The following is a 16,301-nucleotide window of genomic DNA, read 5'->3' on the forward strand; positions in this document are numbered from 1 at the left end:
TTCCTTATTGAGGTAGCGCCCGCATGTGGTATTTTGTGAAAGAGCCACACTCAAGGGGGAAAAGAGCCACATGTGGCTCGTGAGACACAGTTTGCCGACCAAGGCATAAGGGAATGAACCGTCTGGGTCCCACAGGTAGAATCTGAGCCCAGGGCAGCCTAGTTCCGAAGGCTGTATATCAGTTACTCTATAAGTTTGCAATTTATTCATATTTATTATTGTGGATAATCAGAAAATCGAGATCAGTCACAGGGAAGATATCTGTCTTTGTCAACAGCCTCAGCAAGCAACAGTGACTATTGTTGGGTGTCCTTCCTTCAACTGCCTGTGAAGATATTAAATGATTTATTGAAATGTGGAGATGCTGCAGATATGCATAAGGATGGAAATGAGGTCAGGGATGCTCAGCCCTATCTCTCACTCTATGGCTTTAATTTTTTATGTTTCACTGAAATGATATAATTGCAAAGATGGGCAGAGGTGGGGGAGAGGAGTGAGGCTTGCTTTTCAACCCACTGCTCTAGACTGACTTTTATGTCTTTCCTCCCAAATGCTTATGTCAAAGCCCTAACCCCCCATATGATGGCATGTGGAGATGGGACCTTTAGGAAGTAATTAGGGTTAGATGACATGGGGATGGGGCCCCCATGAGGGGATTTGTGCTCTTTTAAGAAGAGATACCAGAGGGCTTGCTCTCTCTTTCTTCCCACCATGTGAGGAAGGCAGCCATTTGCAAGCTGAGAAGAGAGTCCTCACCAGATCCCAACCCTGCTGGCACCCTGACCTTAAACTTCTCAGCCTCCAGAACTGTGAGAAATAAGTTTTGTGGTTTAAGCCACTCAGTCTTTGGTATTTTGTTATGGCAGCCTGAGGTGACTAAGACACTAGCCGAGCATACATATATGCCCTGCAGGTCATGTCTATTGGCATACACACTCTTACCTCGGCACTGCCTGATATGTTTATGTAAGCTTCTCCCCCATTTAACAGTGGAGAAAACCGAGGTTCAGAAGAGACGCATCTTGCTTTCCACGCCTCAGATACCACCTCCTCCCTGAGATGCTCATGGATGGCTGCTCTCTCTGGGGCTCTCAGAACACAACCTTCATCCCAGAACGTGGCCCTCATGAGGACAGAGCCTGCCTCCCTGTATCCTGAAGGGGCCACAGGACCAGAGGATGTGCCCAAGAGATATTGGATGAGTTGGTGAGTAAATTCTCCCTTCTGAACCATCAGCTTCAGGAAGTCAGAAACCATTTGAAAAAGTAAACAACATGGATGTTGAAATCAACAGACTGGGTTGGAATCCTCCCCAATCTACTAGCTGTGGGATACTGGGCAAAATATCCCCTCCGAGTCATTCTTTTTTGTACGCAAAATGGTGGTAATTATACTTGCTCAGGTGATCGCAGAACGCCAGGTCCACACTGGCTCGTCATTGGTGTCCACTGACGGAAAAGAGACTGTGGGCCAAGGGTGACTTACTGGAACAGCGGGAGAAGTTTCCAGTGCAGAGTTATGTGTCCCTTCGAACCCACAAAGCCTTAGTTTGCAGGCTAGAGGCAACAGTGTTGAATATGATGATTACAAGCAGCCAATCAATTAGCCTGTGTTCAGAAATCTGATCAGAGCAGTCAATGGGTGATTGCCAATCTGCATAGTTATTCCATATCATTAATTATGCATAATGTGGCATTAATCCCCATAATATGCATGTGTGCATGCTGTGGAACAGGGTTTTGGGTCCTGTCTAAGGGAGGATGCTTGAGGATGCCCCTGGAATGGTGTGATGGGGGTGAAGGAGGCACACCTTAAATGATGACAGCCAGTTGTCATTGAGTGCTGCCTTTGCATTGGCCATAGAAACTGAGCTTGGTCTGGTTCTTTCCTTAAACCTGGGGTTACAAACTGATGGATGGCAGCACTGAGCCAGCTTGCACATGTATTTTATTAGACCAAACAATCATTTTTAAAAAAATGGTTATAATGTATTTATACAGTGTGGGCATGCCAGTTTGCCACACTCCCCACTCCTCCTTATTGTGTGACATACCACCTACTCCACTCCCTAAATTTCCTGCCTGGTGCTTGTGGGTATTTGAATTGGCAACCTACAGACTTGGGTTTCCTTAGCATTTTAAAGATTATTGTCTCCCTAAGGAACCCTTTTAGACATTTTCCCCTACTTGTCCCTACTGTCCCCCATAAAACTTTAATCCTACAGATGTATTGGATATTTGTTTATGTACTATATGTACATCTGTCAGATTTTTTTTTGTCCCCCAAGGAACAAACTTTAACCCTGTTGACAATGTATGTCTAGGTTATAAGGTCTCTGCCCACCTCTGGTGGCTCCCATGGTGGGGTAGGGATAGGAAGGGGTTGACAAGGAGGTGATTTGAGCTGTATAATTATTTTTCTCTTATATTCCATTGAATGATTCCAGATTGGTCCCATTACTCTTCTTAGTTTCCCTTAAACTAGCTCTTGGGGTCCAGATCCCATTCAACACTTCCATTGCTCCTCCCCCCATAGGAATGCCTAAATTCTGAAGACACAGGTCAAATGTCCCCTCTTTTAGAATCTTTCTGGTCAATTGGAACAATTGTTGATGAGTATTTTAGTGTCAGAGAGGAAAACCTCTTAGGGAGTCACAATTTCTCAACTTGCACTGACCCAGATGAGAAAATGGAAGCTCAGACAGGGCAAGGCACTTGCCCAAGCCTGCACAGCAAGTCAGCAAGAGGTAAAAACCATGAGCGGATTTTAAGGCTAATACTTTGTGTCCACCGCACTTACTCCCTAAAGATGTTTATTCATGCTTGCATCCATTGAGCCTGGCCCAGAGGCGGTGCCCGGAGAGTCATCATGACCATCAATGCATTAAAACGTTAAAGGCTTTGACAAGTCTTAATGGAAAACAAGGAATCTTAGTTTTGTGTAATGCTGCTTTGCTTAAATTTGCTTGATTGCAGAGTGTGTTTGTAACAGTAAGACTTACTATGTGCCATGCTCTTGGACACCGGAAGATAAGACAATTTATAATCTTAGAATAGCCCCAAATTGGAAATACCCAAAATCCACTGACAGTAAAATAGATTTAAAAATCTACTTCAGCCCTGACCGGTTGGCTCAGTGGTAGAGCATTGGCCCGGCATGTGGAAGTCCTGGGTTCAATTCCCGGCCAGGGCATACAGGAGAAGCGCCCATCTGCTTCTCCACCCCCTCCCCCTCTCCTTTCTCTCTATCTCTCTCTTCCCCTCCTGCAGCCAAGTCTCCAATGGAGCAAAGTTGGCCCGGGCACTGAGGATGGCTCCATCGCCTCTGCCTCAGGCACTAGAATGGCTCCAGTTGCAGCAGAGCAACGCCCCAGATGGGCCAAGCATCGGCCCCTGGTGGGCATACTGGGTGGATCCCGGTTGGGCGTATGCAAGAGTCTGTCTGTCTGCCTCCGGCCTCCCTCCAACCCCCCTCCCCCACTTCTCACTTCAGAAAAATTAAAAAAAAAAATCTACTTCATATGGTCACACTATGGAATATTATACAACAGTGAAAAATAAATAAGCTATAGCTCCTCACCACAACATGGATTAATCTCACCACGTGATGTTGAAGGGATGAAGCCAGACACAGAATAATAACAACATAATTTATATTATTGATATTATTATTTCATTTCTGTCAAATCCAGAAATGGGCAAAACTAAATCATGCTGTTCTTAGGTCTAAAGAAAACCCAAGAAAATGATGATGGCCGTGAGAAAGTGATCAATGAACAACTAAGGTGCCACAACGAAGAACTGATGCTTCTTATCTCTGTCCCTTTCTGTCTGTCCCTGTCTGTCTCTCTCTCTTTTCTCACTCACTAAAAAAAAAAAAAGAAAAAAAAAAAAGGTAATTGCCCAAATCAGGAGACTTAAAGACATGTCGTGGGGGGTGGGGGTAAGAGGGGAGGGAGTGGGCTAGGGAGAGGTAAGCAGGCACTTCTGAGGCTCTGTTTCTTGTCTGATGGTTACACAGGTTTTCACTTGAGAATTCATCATTATATTGTGCAAAACTAGTTTTTCTGTACTTTGCTGTATGTTAGCTGCATTTCACAATTGAGAGAATAAAAAAAGGTTGTGCTGCCTTTGGCTCAAAGAATGGTCTCTGGGGGCAGGAGTGGAGGCTGGGAGGCCGGGGAGGGGGCTGTGGCAGCCAGCCAGGCACGAAGAGCGGTGGCCTGGACTGCACTGGGGACGACCGAGACAGAGAGAAGTGAAAGGATTTGAGAGGGACTTAACAGATAATTCGGTGACTCCCAGCACGGTCACCAATGCATTTGGGCTCCTGGTTTTTAACCCCACCCTCTGTGACCTCGTCACCATAGTCCTTGGGCATCAGAACCTGGAGGTCAGAAGGGCCTCATCTAGGGTGCCCAGCAGAGGAGAGACTGCGGAGAGCATCGGAGAATCCCAAGGAAAGGCAGCCAGGAAAAGAGACAGGGAATTGAGTGCAGAGCGAGTGGAGAAGAGGCCCTCTCACAGAGCTGTCAGCACAGGGGCCCCAGGCACCCAGCGCTCCATTTGCTGTTTCTTGGGATCATTTGATTGGCCAGCATGTACGGTGGGTGACCAGGATGACCTGTGCAGATGTGGTCTGAGTCGGGGCCGGCGACCAATGGGTGGACCAAACCCCGGCTCCCAGACCCCTGAGCAGCCTTCGTTTTCTAGTGCCTTCTCTCCTGCCTCCCGGGGATGGCCGCAGTGTTTTCTGTCTGCCGGGCCAGGCTTGGCCGCACTCGGGAACACAGGCCCCTTCAGAGGTGCCCCCCAGTCCGCCGAGCTGTCCGAGCCCTGACAAACTCTTGAGGGAAGCGGGCGTCACAGCCCCAGCTGTGTAAATGTTTTTGGTTTTCCTGCTGAGGCTGGGGGTTGAGTCTGTGCCAAGACAAGCCTCGCTTGAGTTTTCTTTGGCAAAGCGGCCCGGCTCAGGAATGTCAGGCGAACTTTCCAAATGGGATGGTTGTCGGTAGGACCTCGGGCTGAAAGCTGAGCCCTGGGTACACTCTGCCATCATCTAATTATTGCATCCCCAATTAAAGTCAGGACACTGCAGCCAGTCTGGGCAGATGGGAGCCATTTTCTCTGGTCACTTCTTTGAGGGGCTGGGGCCATTCAGGGGGCACTCACTGGGCTCCTCAAGTGGGCATGGGTGGGAGGGTGGCTTTCAGCATCCAGAGGGTGATAAAGTTTTGGGGAGGACGGGCCTGAACGCCATTCCGGGCCCTGGCTGTGAAGTTGGGAGAAGAGCCCACATAACCAGTGTGAGCTGTGTGTTTTAATTCTTGCTGAGCTCCGTTTGGTTGACTGTGACTTGGACCCTTTCTTGGTGGATCTCACAGAAGAGAAACTCTAGAGTAGGGTTTCCACATGCAACATTCTCCAGGGGCGAGTGAACTACCTAAATGAGTGAAACTGGCCAGGAGTGAGGCAATATGGAGGGGTGGGGCCTGGGGCAGCCTGGGGAGCTCATGCCTCATCTAAAGGATTGGACGCATCTCAGTTCCAGATGACCTTGGCTCTGGGTGGATGAACGTGATTCTGATGTGGCCCAAACTTCCGAAGTTCTGAGAGAGATCCAAAATCTGTATTGTTACATGAAATCTGCCAATCTTTAAATGTTGGCAACAAATTCAATTAAAAAAAATTGATGTAGCGCTGTGTTAGCCAAACAAAACACATCTGGGAACTGGATGGGGCCTCCAGACCATGCATGTGTGACCTCTGGTTTCTAACTTCCTGACTGATGACTGCAGTAGAGTGGACAGATGGAAACGAGACATTATTCATGACAACAATAGCAATAACTAAAACCTTTTGTCTGCGCTCCAGGCTGACCCAGGCATGGTGCTGAGCACTGTATAGGCTGAACTTTGTACAGATATTATTAGGCCCACTTTACAGATAGGAAAACTGAAGTCTCAGAGAAGGGATACAACTTGGCAAGGTCATATGGTTAGTGAGTGGCAGAGGAAGGATGTGATCTCAGGTCTGTTAGATCCCTAGCACTGGGCTGCAGTCAAGAGATTTGCTTTGTCGTTGCTTAATTAATTCATGTATATGTGCAACAAATGTTTATTTAGCTATTACTATGTGCCCGTGGAGGGTTGTGCTACACATGCCATAGGGGGTGCTGTGGGGAGGAAATTGTAAAAATATGAGCAGTATATAGACTCATCTTCTGAAGATGCCCAACCTCGTGGATCTCAGATGCCTCCAGTGACTCTTCATGACCCTGGAATTGAACCTGCCATTTCCAATCTGTGAAATGGGCAGCAGTGTTGTTAGGATCAGAGTCACTGGTCAAAGAAGCACAGATCATGGTGGGAAAGCTCTAGATGGTGAGAGCTAGGATGAGGCGGCCTTGGCCATTTCATCTCACCAAAGGGCAACTGTGATGTTTGCGAAGGCATTTATAAATTGTTGAGGGTTCAGTAGACTTAGAGAGAAGCCAGCTAGCCCTGCAATGTTGGGGAGGAGAAGTCAGGTCAGGGTACAGGGATGGCACCAGCTGAGACCATGAAACTTTCTTTGTGGGATCAGAGAGGGTCTGGACAAAGGTCCCCACAACAACCTGATATTTATAGTTCGCAAAGCAAGACTGTGAATCCAGCCCTTCCCTGCTCATCTGCATTCACTGGCTTTCCATTTCTTCTTTTATTGCTTATAGCGAGACCGGGATAAAAGTCTGAATGAGTGTGTGTGAACCAATGAGCACCACGCATGCTCAGGGCCGGTCCTTATCAATCCACCCGGCTATGGCTTCGGCTCCACGTGCAAGGCAGTGTGAGTGGGGTTGGGTGGGGAGAGTCAGCACTTGGCATTCTGACAGAATTCCAGGGAGACCTAAGAGTTGGGGACAACCAGCAGAGAGACAAGGCAAACCCGAATGCTATCTTCTTGGTTGTATTTTGGTCTCATTTCATGTCTCGAATTCCTGCTAGGAGAAAGTCTTCATCAACCCAGACTCCTCAACAAAAATACTATTGACGGCGTGGCTTATAAACAGAAATTTACCTCTTACAGTTCTGAAAGATGGAAGTCCAAGATCAGGGTGCCAACACAGTCAGTTCTGCTGGGGCCCCCTTCTGGGCTACAGACTATAGACTTCTCATTGTGTCTTCTCATGACGGAGAGCCAAGAGAGGATGCAAGCTCTCTTCTGACTCTCATGAGGACAGTAATCCCATTTATGAAGACGCCACCCTCCCGACTTCATCTAATCCTCATTACCTCCCTGAGAACCCCCATACCATCACGTGGGTGGGATAGGGTTTCATTATATGGATTTTGAGGGGACACATTCAGTCCATAACAGAGAGTGAGCTCAATTCAGACCCAGAGCAAAAACAGCAATCTTGACAATGACAATCCCAACAAATTGGGCGCTTCTTGTGTGCTGGGTACGACGGAACATCATTGGATCCTTACACGTGCCCTAGACTTCTCATTCTACAGACAGGAAGACTGAGGCTCAGAGAGAAATCACATAGCAAGTAAACAATGAAGCTGGAACTTGACCCCAATCCTGTTTGCATCTAGACACTGCTTTCACCAGTGCATCTCGTGCACCCACAATCTTCAACAGAGCAGAAGTCATGATCATTCCCACTTCACAAGAAGCCCCAGAAAGGCCCGTCCACAGACCCCACAGCAGTGTGGAGTGGACCCAGGACTCGGGTCCACCTCCCAACATCATCATCCTACAGCCCCAACCCCAGCCATGGCAGGTTTAACTGATGGTCCCCACTCTCTCATCAGATGTCGTTAAAAGCTGATCAGACGTGAACTTCCCACCCAGTAGCATCTTTAGGGACTCTCAGAAGCCCCCCTCCACCAGGCTGAGGGGTGCAGGGGCTGGTGTGCTACCTTCCCCATGGGTCATTCCAGAGCAGAGCCCAGTGAGCCTGCAGGGGTGGGTGATTTGGAATCGGAACACATGGCTCTTTCAGGTATGTAATGAGCAAGGAGTGAGCTGATAGATATGCTAATTTCATTATTCATGTACATAATTACAATCTAGAAGTTGGCAGCTTTCTAGGTAATGACAGGAGGGAAGAGGAAATTTACCTAACTTTTGTAATATATGTGTGATATTATTTAACTCTTAAATTAAGATCGGGACCTAATTCATTCCATAAGGCCCTTGAAAGTGAGGCATCAAAGTCGAAATTCACTGTGTCTCTGCTGGGTAATCCTTCCTTCCTTCAACAAAGATCTACGTGTGCCAGGCTTTGCGCCAGTCTGGAGGTTGCCATGGCGGTGGAAGCCCCGCCTTGTCCAGGCAGCTCATGGTCCAGGACACAAATAAGTAAAACAAGGAGTTGACAGTGTGAGAGAGATAATCTAGAGGAAGAGCAGGCAGCAGGAGGGGCTGGGGCACAGAGGGAGAGGGAATCAGAGAGGGCTTCCTGGAGGAGGAGGCATCTTCCTTGAACTTGAAAGGCGATGGATAAGAGTTGTCCATTTTAAGAGGGGAAAAGCATTTGAGATGGGGTGGTGGAGGGGGGCGGCGGGAATAGCTTGGGCAAAAGCCCAGAGGTGAGACCCATGTGGCATTTGTGAGGATACTGGGCTAGAAAAACGTCAGTAGGGAGTTGGCATCTAGTTCTGAGAACAGAACGCATGATTCAAATGTTAAAATTGTACGTGCTCAGTCTGACAGGAACCCGAGCGTGCAAAGGCTCTGGTGTCTGGCCCGCAGCTCCCGTACCTCCCACGGATAAGGCCTGGGAAAGGGTGAAAGGACGGTCCTTAGAGGCCCATCTGGTGCCTGCTGGCCCATGGTGGGGCACCCAGCTGGGGCAAGCAGGACCAGGCATGGAAAAGCACTCCAGAGATAGTTTGGAGCCCAGCCCTCTGAACTGGGAGGGGGCACGGTCCAGAGTGAGGCCCTGCAGTCCCAGCAGCTTGTAAACAAAGCCGGCTTTGGGCTTTCACTCAGCTGGACATGGGGCTTTGCAGAGGGGCCTGTCCCATTGTGGGTGTGAAATTCTTGATTAAGGCCACTGCGGCCTGCCCCTTCCCCATGCTGCTCTTCCTGCCCCCTCCCTACACTTGGGGAAGGGGGAACAGCTGCACAAACACGGGCCCAGGCAGGGAGGCAGCTGAGATGTGAGACACAGTCTGTCTAGCAGCCCAGCACCCCACACTTGTGCCCCGTGGACACTTCCCTGGGACAATATGTGTGTGTACATCATTTAGGAGGGCATTGTGCTGGCCAGTGGAAGGTGGGAAGGTTACTGTGTGAGCGTGTGTGCACGTGCATGTGTTTGGTGCGTGCACACGCTGGGTGTGTGGCTGTGTGTGCGGAATGTGGATTAGGATGTGGGTATATTGACTGTGCACACAGGTGTGTAAACACCAATGACTGGGAGTGTGCATGCATGTGTGTGTGTACATTAAGCATGCACACATGGCAACCATGTTGACACAAACATATGTGGGGGTGGGGCGTGTATACACATGCCTGATTATATTGGCACATGTGTATAAAGGATAAACATGTGTGTGCCACTTGTGTGATTGTGTTGGGGTTTATGTGGAAGGTATAGATGTGTATGCATCTGTGTGTGTGATTGTGTTCTCCATGTGTGTATAAGGAATGGGCACATGTGTGCACATGAGTGAGATTGTGCTAGCCTGTGAGTGTGTGTGAGTGTGTGTGTGTGTGTGTGTGTGTGTGAGAGAGAGAGAGAGAGAGAGATACGTTGGAAGAAGGGGCTTGCTGGTGATGCCATGGCAGGTGGAGGTCTGAGTCAGGGCTCAGCCCTTCCCAAGCCCCTTGACAACACATGGAATGTACCCGCCTCTGTTGGTACCCTCTGCCCAGCCCCAGCCGCCTGGCATCTCCCCCACAACTGACCCCAGTTCCTCCCTCTGGCTAGTCTCGTGTGGCTACGTTCCTGGGAGGGAACGGTTTGTTTTCCTTCAAGTCCATCTTTCTGTAATTGTTTCCATGTATTTCCCTTGATTTGTAGTTTGAAAGCCATCCCCACCCCCCTTTGCTCCCCCGCCCAGGGCCTGGCTCAGCTCTGGGGAGGCTGATGGAGGGCCCCTTCACTGGGAAAGGGGAGGATAGGGGTGGGCCTTGATGTGCTGGGCACCTGATGGGGTCACTGCTACCCCTCAGGCCACCCAGCCCTCCCAAGTATTGCTTGAAAGCCAAGACTTTTATATAAAACAAGAGGTCCTGGGAGGTAGTTGTCCATTGATTTGACAACTTGCCTGAGGCTCTCAGAGGTTGGACAGCCTGCAGAACACACCAGGATGGGCACCTAGATCCAAACTTGGACCCCAGGCCCTGTCGTGCCTACTACACTGCCTCATGGACCCACCCCACTGCCCCCTTCGTGGCCTGCTGTTCTCAGTTCAGCCATCTTCAGGAAAGGAGCAGAAATGAGCGACTGGCCATTAAGAGGTTTGGATGAGTTTGCAGTAACCCAGGTTAACATGGAGACCTTGGGAAATTTATAGAATTCCACTTTCCACATCTCTCTGGATCCCTCATCGAGCCAGTAATATATTCACTCTTCTTGCTAACACACTTTTTAAAATGTTAATAGACTGTAAATTACTTTTCTTTTTATACTTCTTAAAATAAGCGTTTCCTCTTGTAGATGGAAGATGACGCTGGAGTTACGGGCTTGGTTTTATTACTGTCGAGATGAGATGGACTGTAGAGAGCTCATACAGCTTTTATAGGAACTATTTTATTTATAAGAATTTTTCTAATGTCAGATGGATGTGACATGCCTGGCTTCTTTCTGCCCAGCCTGGAGAGAAGAGGGGAATTTAGCGTGGCCAGAGCTTCGGTTGCATTTCTTTATCCTAGAAACTTCAGAATTGTAGAAGGAATTCATTCTTTAGCAGCCCTAATATCATAGTCCTCCGTTTTATACTTGCATACTTCTGGTGACGGGGAACTCACTTTCTACCAAGACAGCCAATCTCCAGTGAAAGCTTCAACTCCTTTCCTACCCTAACATCTACGTATTGGTCTTAACTTGGCTTTCTGAAACTAGAGAGAAAATCTTTCCACAGGACACTTTGGGAGCCTCTTGGAGATCTGAAGGCAGCCACCATGCCCTGTTTTGGGTCTTTTATTCTCTATATAAAAACAGCCCCCTGGTTCTTTAAATATTTCTCCATTATTTTCTTATCTCACCCACCCTCCAAAATGTATTCCAAATTCTTTTCTCCAAGGTCAAGAGGATCATCTTAGCTTCTCTTAGTTATCAAGATTGTTATATTCCGGCCCTGGCCGGTTGGCTCAGCGGTAGAGCGTCGGCCTGGCGTGCAGGAGTCCCAGGTTTGATTCCCAGCCAGGGCACACAGGAGAGGCGCCCATTTGCTTCTCCACCCCTCCCCCTCTCCTTCCTCTCTGTCTCTCTCTTCCCCTCCTGCAGCCGAGGCTCCATTGGAGCAAAGATGGCCCAGGCGCTGGGGATAGCTCCTTGGCCTCTGCCTCAGGCGCTAGAATGGCTCTGGATGCAACAGAGCGATGCCCCGATGGGCAGAGCATCGCCCCCTGGTGGGCATGCCGGGTGGATCCTGGTCGGGCTCATGCGGGAGTCTGTCTGACTGCCTCCCCGTTTCCAGCTTCGGAAAAATGAAAAATGAAAAAAAAAAAAAAAAAGATTGTTATATTCCATTACCAGTTCTGAAAAAATCCCAAATCTGGTCATGTTCTTAAGGATTTTCTGCTCAGATGAATTTTGGAGAAGCTGGGCTAAGGAAATAGAAGCAAGTTCCTTTGCCTCAGGACTTATCAGAGCCTTTATACGATTCATGCACATGGGACTCTCCAAAGGGTGTATGTACAGTAGGCAGCATTTTACAAATTCAAGTGATTAGAGTCATGGATTTTCAAAGGGCATCCTAGAGGGTGAGGGTACCCAAAGCAGTTCAGAAATGGTAAATATGAAACAAAAAGATGTTGTTCATTAACTCCTAGACAACCAGCATGCTGGTTCTGCCATCGCGGTTACTCCCATGGCATCTGTTTACAGCGAGTATGTCAAATGTTGCTTGTGGAGACCAACGCGGAGATGCGTCCATACCTGATTCCCAGCACGGAGCTGTGCACTGGGCTCCTTGCTCCAGGCTCAGTTCTTCCCATTGTGTGCCATGAACAAGGTGAACCAACTGGCTTTCAAGGTTACCTCCAGCCCTGATATGGGCTAATAGGACAGTCATGTCAGAAAAGGAACTCAGCTCTGCCATGGGCAATGACTTCACCTCTCTGACCCTCAGACTACTCATCTGTGACCTGATTCATCTCAGCGCCTTCCTCACAGCTCAGGTAGAGCCCAAAGCCTAGCACAGAGGAGATGCTTGAGAAATGCCAGTGGCTCGTTCACAGCTGTTAGAGTGATGCCATCTCCTCCTGAGCATCCTTGCTCCTGCCCGATTGAATTTCCTGCATGACCTCAAACGTGCCACACCTACCCCTGCCTCAACCTTGTACACGCTGCCCTTTCTGCTGAGATACAGTAGTGCAGGGTAGATGCTCAATAAAAAGTGCCTGAACAGTTGCGAGATGGAGGTCCTAATGTCTTCTCTTTCTTGAGGTCACCCAAGTCATGCCCAAGGTCTAGCAAGACCTAAATTCATGTCCTGCCTTGACAGAAGCAGCCTTTCCCACACACCCAGCTCTATATTTTCATCAGAGCAGCTCCCTGCAGCCCCTGGGGCAGGGAGGATGTCAGCTGTGGGGTTGCCAGCCACGCACCCTGCCCGGTGTGACTGGTCAACTGTGGTCCCTGGCCGAAGTCACCGCAGCAAAATGCAGGCAATGTGATCAGGGCAGACTGTTGTCCCCCTTTCCCAGTTGCTCGTGCTGGCCACCAACTTAATCAATCTTGAACAATTGGCCACAGGCTTATTTCCTTTAAAATGATGTTCTCTCTAATTAGCTCCGACAGGACATGATGCCGGCGCCTTATTCTCTCTTTTCAACTCATCAGAGCACGTGTGAGCATCGTGGCTGAGATAATTGAATATCTTCTTTAAACAAACAGGCTGGAAGGGGCAGTCTGGCCTCCCCTGGGCTGAGCAGGCCTCCTAACATGGTGCCATGAGGCCAGCCTAGGGCATCCCCTGAAGGCCCTGCTCACCCAAATATTACCTACCCTCAATTTGTTGCATGACTGATAATCTACTGTTTGTTGGAACTTTTGGCGGAGGGACACTGGGGTTGAGAGCCTGGTGGCCTGGATGCAAATCCCATACGGTCACTTTTGAGCTGTGTGATCCTGGGACGGTTGCTTAACCTCTCTGTGCCTCAGTTTCTTTATATGTGAAATGGAGGCACAAGTATCTCATGGGTTGTATGTAGAGCAATGCCCGCACATAGTAGGTGCTGTGTCAGTGACCACTATTAATGTCAAAGGCCCTTTGAGGGGGAATAGACTGGGTGGAGAAAAGGGATATCATGGAGGAGCAGTGTGAACTCTATCTACTTTGAGAATGACATTTTCAAGTTAACCCTTTGGGACAATGCACGTGAGAAATGTGTCAAGCCAAGTGTGGGTGCAGAGAAACACAGAGTTCAAGAAACAGAACTTGTGACTGGAAATGCTAAAGCAGCCTGGGCCCTGGTCCACTTGGGCTGACCCCTTGCTTTTCCAATGGGGAAACGGGCCCAGAGCAGAGTAAGAACTTGCCCACAGGCACACAGGGGGACAGATGGTGGTAAGCTCAGCGGAAACCTCAGGCTTCATGAACATGTCATAATAAGAAGACGCCTTTATAGAGCACTTACTATGTGCCAAGCACACCCCTTGCACTGCTTCCTTAGACCCTCGCTACAAGCCTGTGAGTGAGGTAAGACTGAGTGCTGTCCCCCTTTCTCAGACGAGAAAACTGAGTCTCCCAGGTACCGAGTAGCATTTGGCTCACAAGCGCAGAATCAGGACCCCCAGTGTGTCCAGTCCAGGGCTGACATTTATATCCACTTGGCTCCCTGAGGGGTGGCTTGAAGGCATGGGGTGAGGCTGGAGCCCCTTCTGCAATTCCATGAGAGACCCTTTGCTCCCCACGGTTTAGTGCACTGAGGCACCAGATACGTGGCGCCATGACAACCCTGGTGGAAACCTCACTCTTCAGCAAGGACGGGGTCTCCTCCGAGAGCTCTCCATTCCGAGAGGCAGCCCCAGAGGCCTCTCTTGACAAGGAGGAACTCGGAGAGCTCCTGCCACTCTTGCATGGATTGGACCCTGGGAGTTCCTCCCACCCCAGCTGCTCCTCCGTGCCTCTCCCTACCCACTCTATCCCAGATGCCTCAGTGGTGGCAGCCATCTCCACGAAGGGCCAGGCTTCTCCTCGTCAGCTTCTCGGTGAAGAGTTTTCCTTTCCCCATGCAACTGCCCCATGGTGTGTGTAGCTCTGAGTCGGGTATTCACCAACGGGTCCTGTAAGAACGGTAGATGTTGCCCTGCCGCCATCCTCAGAGCAGGATGCCAGGTATGTGCTGGAGTGGAGAGGACTGTCCCCAAAAGAGTGGACTGAGGTACGGAAGAAACCTTCTCTCTTTTCCACACATCCGGAGGTCTGCTGGGAATGCCCGGACACAGCAGGCTGGCAAAGGGTCTGCTGACCATGCCTTCAAGTGTTTGTTGAAAGACTGAGTAGAAGTTGGTGTGGGCCCAGGTGCGTGTGCCCGTGAGAACATGTGGGCACACCCATACATGCAGCATGGGCACACACACGGGTGGGAGGTATGAGTGCGCCAGACAGCAATGGGGTGCACTCTGTTTAGCTCATTCCGGCTTGAGCTCCAACCCCAAGATACATATTGATACAACCGTCCCATGAAGCCAAGGGAAGTAATTTCTACTTGGGTAGAAGTTGGATGTCACCAAGGGGAAGTCAGTGGAAAATATGCAGGAGTAGGGCTGGAGGCCCTGTGGTCACACAGGTCTCTGCTGGACCCCCAGGGCTGGCACATGCTTGTTGTGTGATGTTAACCCTGTGGCTTTCCCTCTCTGAGACTTTGTTTTCTACAACATGTAGCTAATCTCCATAGTAAGTGCTTCATTACTATTTTTTAAAAAGTCCAGTGCACCATCTTAGTTTGGGAGCTGGGCCCCTGAAGACAGAAGCTTAGAGAGTGAATTTACAGATTTGCCCCATTCATACATTCACTCAACAAATATTATCAGGAACCCCTATGTGCCCACTATTGCTAGCTGTTGGGTAGGGTGGTGGAGGGCAGTGACTTAAGGAGATGGGGACCCTGCACTCATAGTTCTTATGGTCTCACGGAGGAGACAGGCATGGACTATGGTACTGTATCAATAAAAATTCCAGCCAGCTATGGGTTGGTCTGTGGGGAGCTGAGAATATTTACTGGGAGGATGAGGTTGGAGATAACAGGAGGGCTTCCCTGAAGAACTGGTACTCCACCTGGAATCTGAAGGATGAATTAGATGTAGGTAAGAGAAGAAAGGGAGAGGAAAGCCTTGCAGCCAGTGAACACAGCATATGCAAAGGCCCTGTGGTGAGCAGAAACCTGGTGATGGTGATCCCTAATAAAAGGAAGTTCCCTGCATCTAGAAGGGGCAGTGTGCTTAGTTAGAGAAGGCTGGCAGGGGCTAGTTCCTGTGGCTCCTGTGGGGTTTTGGCCTTTATTTTAATATCTCAAAAGCAGTGAAAAGTTTGAAGGAGAATATGACAGGCTTATATCAGTAAGTTCCCTCTGGCTACTCCAAACCTTGGTGGACAGTGGCCTTGGGATGAGGAATGTATACAGCTGATCTTTCTGCATCAATGAGTCCTTCCCAGGGCACCCCTGGGAGAAAGTTGGGGCTGCACAGCCTATTGGGAGGTAGGGATACAGGAGCCCTCCTCACCCCACAAGCTGGTGGGCTCATTTACATGATCCCAGTTTAATTCTCCCAGGGTATGCAAATATATGCAAACCACAATCCAGGAGAGGCAAAAATAGCAGGGTGCATTAGCATCCCCCACAGGAATATTGCTTTATGCAAATGAGAAGCTTGGGGCTTGCTGAGTGGGCTGGAGCGAAGATGCTGACCTGGGGGTTACAGTGAGTCCATCCTCCTGGCCTTTGCCCTCTGGACCCTGGCCAGACCCAGCTGCAAGGAGAAGGCTCCAGGGGGTGGGTGCAGGTGGTAAAGGAGGGCCAGAGCAGAATCTCAGGGGTGGGAGGACCCCTGACCCCACCATTACCCTGACCTGGCCTCCACCCTCTGGCGTCTCACCTTCTCCTCCCCTTCCTCCTGGGCCAGGCCTCTCT

The sequence above is a fragment of the Saccopteryx leptura genome, chromosome 2 (genome assembly GCF_036850995.1).
Source record: "Saccopteryx leptura isolate mSacLep1 chromosome 2, mSacLep1_pri_phased_curated, whole genome shotgun sequence".
Taxonomy (NCBI): Eukaryota; Metazoa; Chordata; class Mammalia; order Chiroptera; family Emballonuridae; genus Saccopteryx; species Saccopteryx leptura.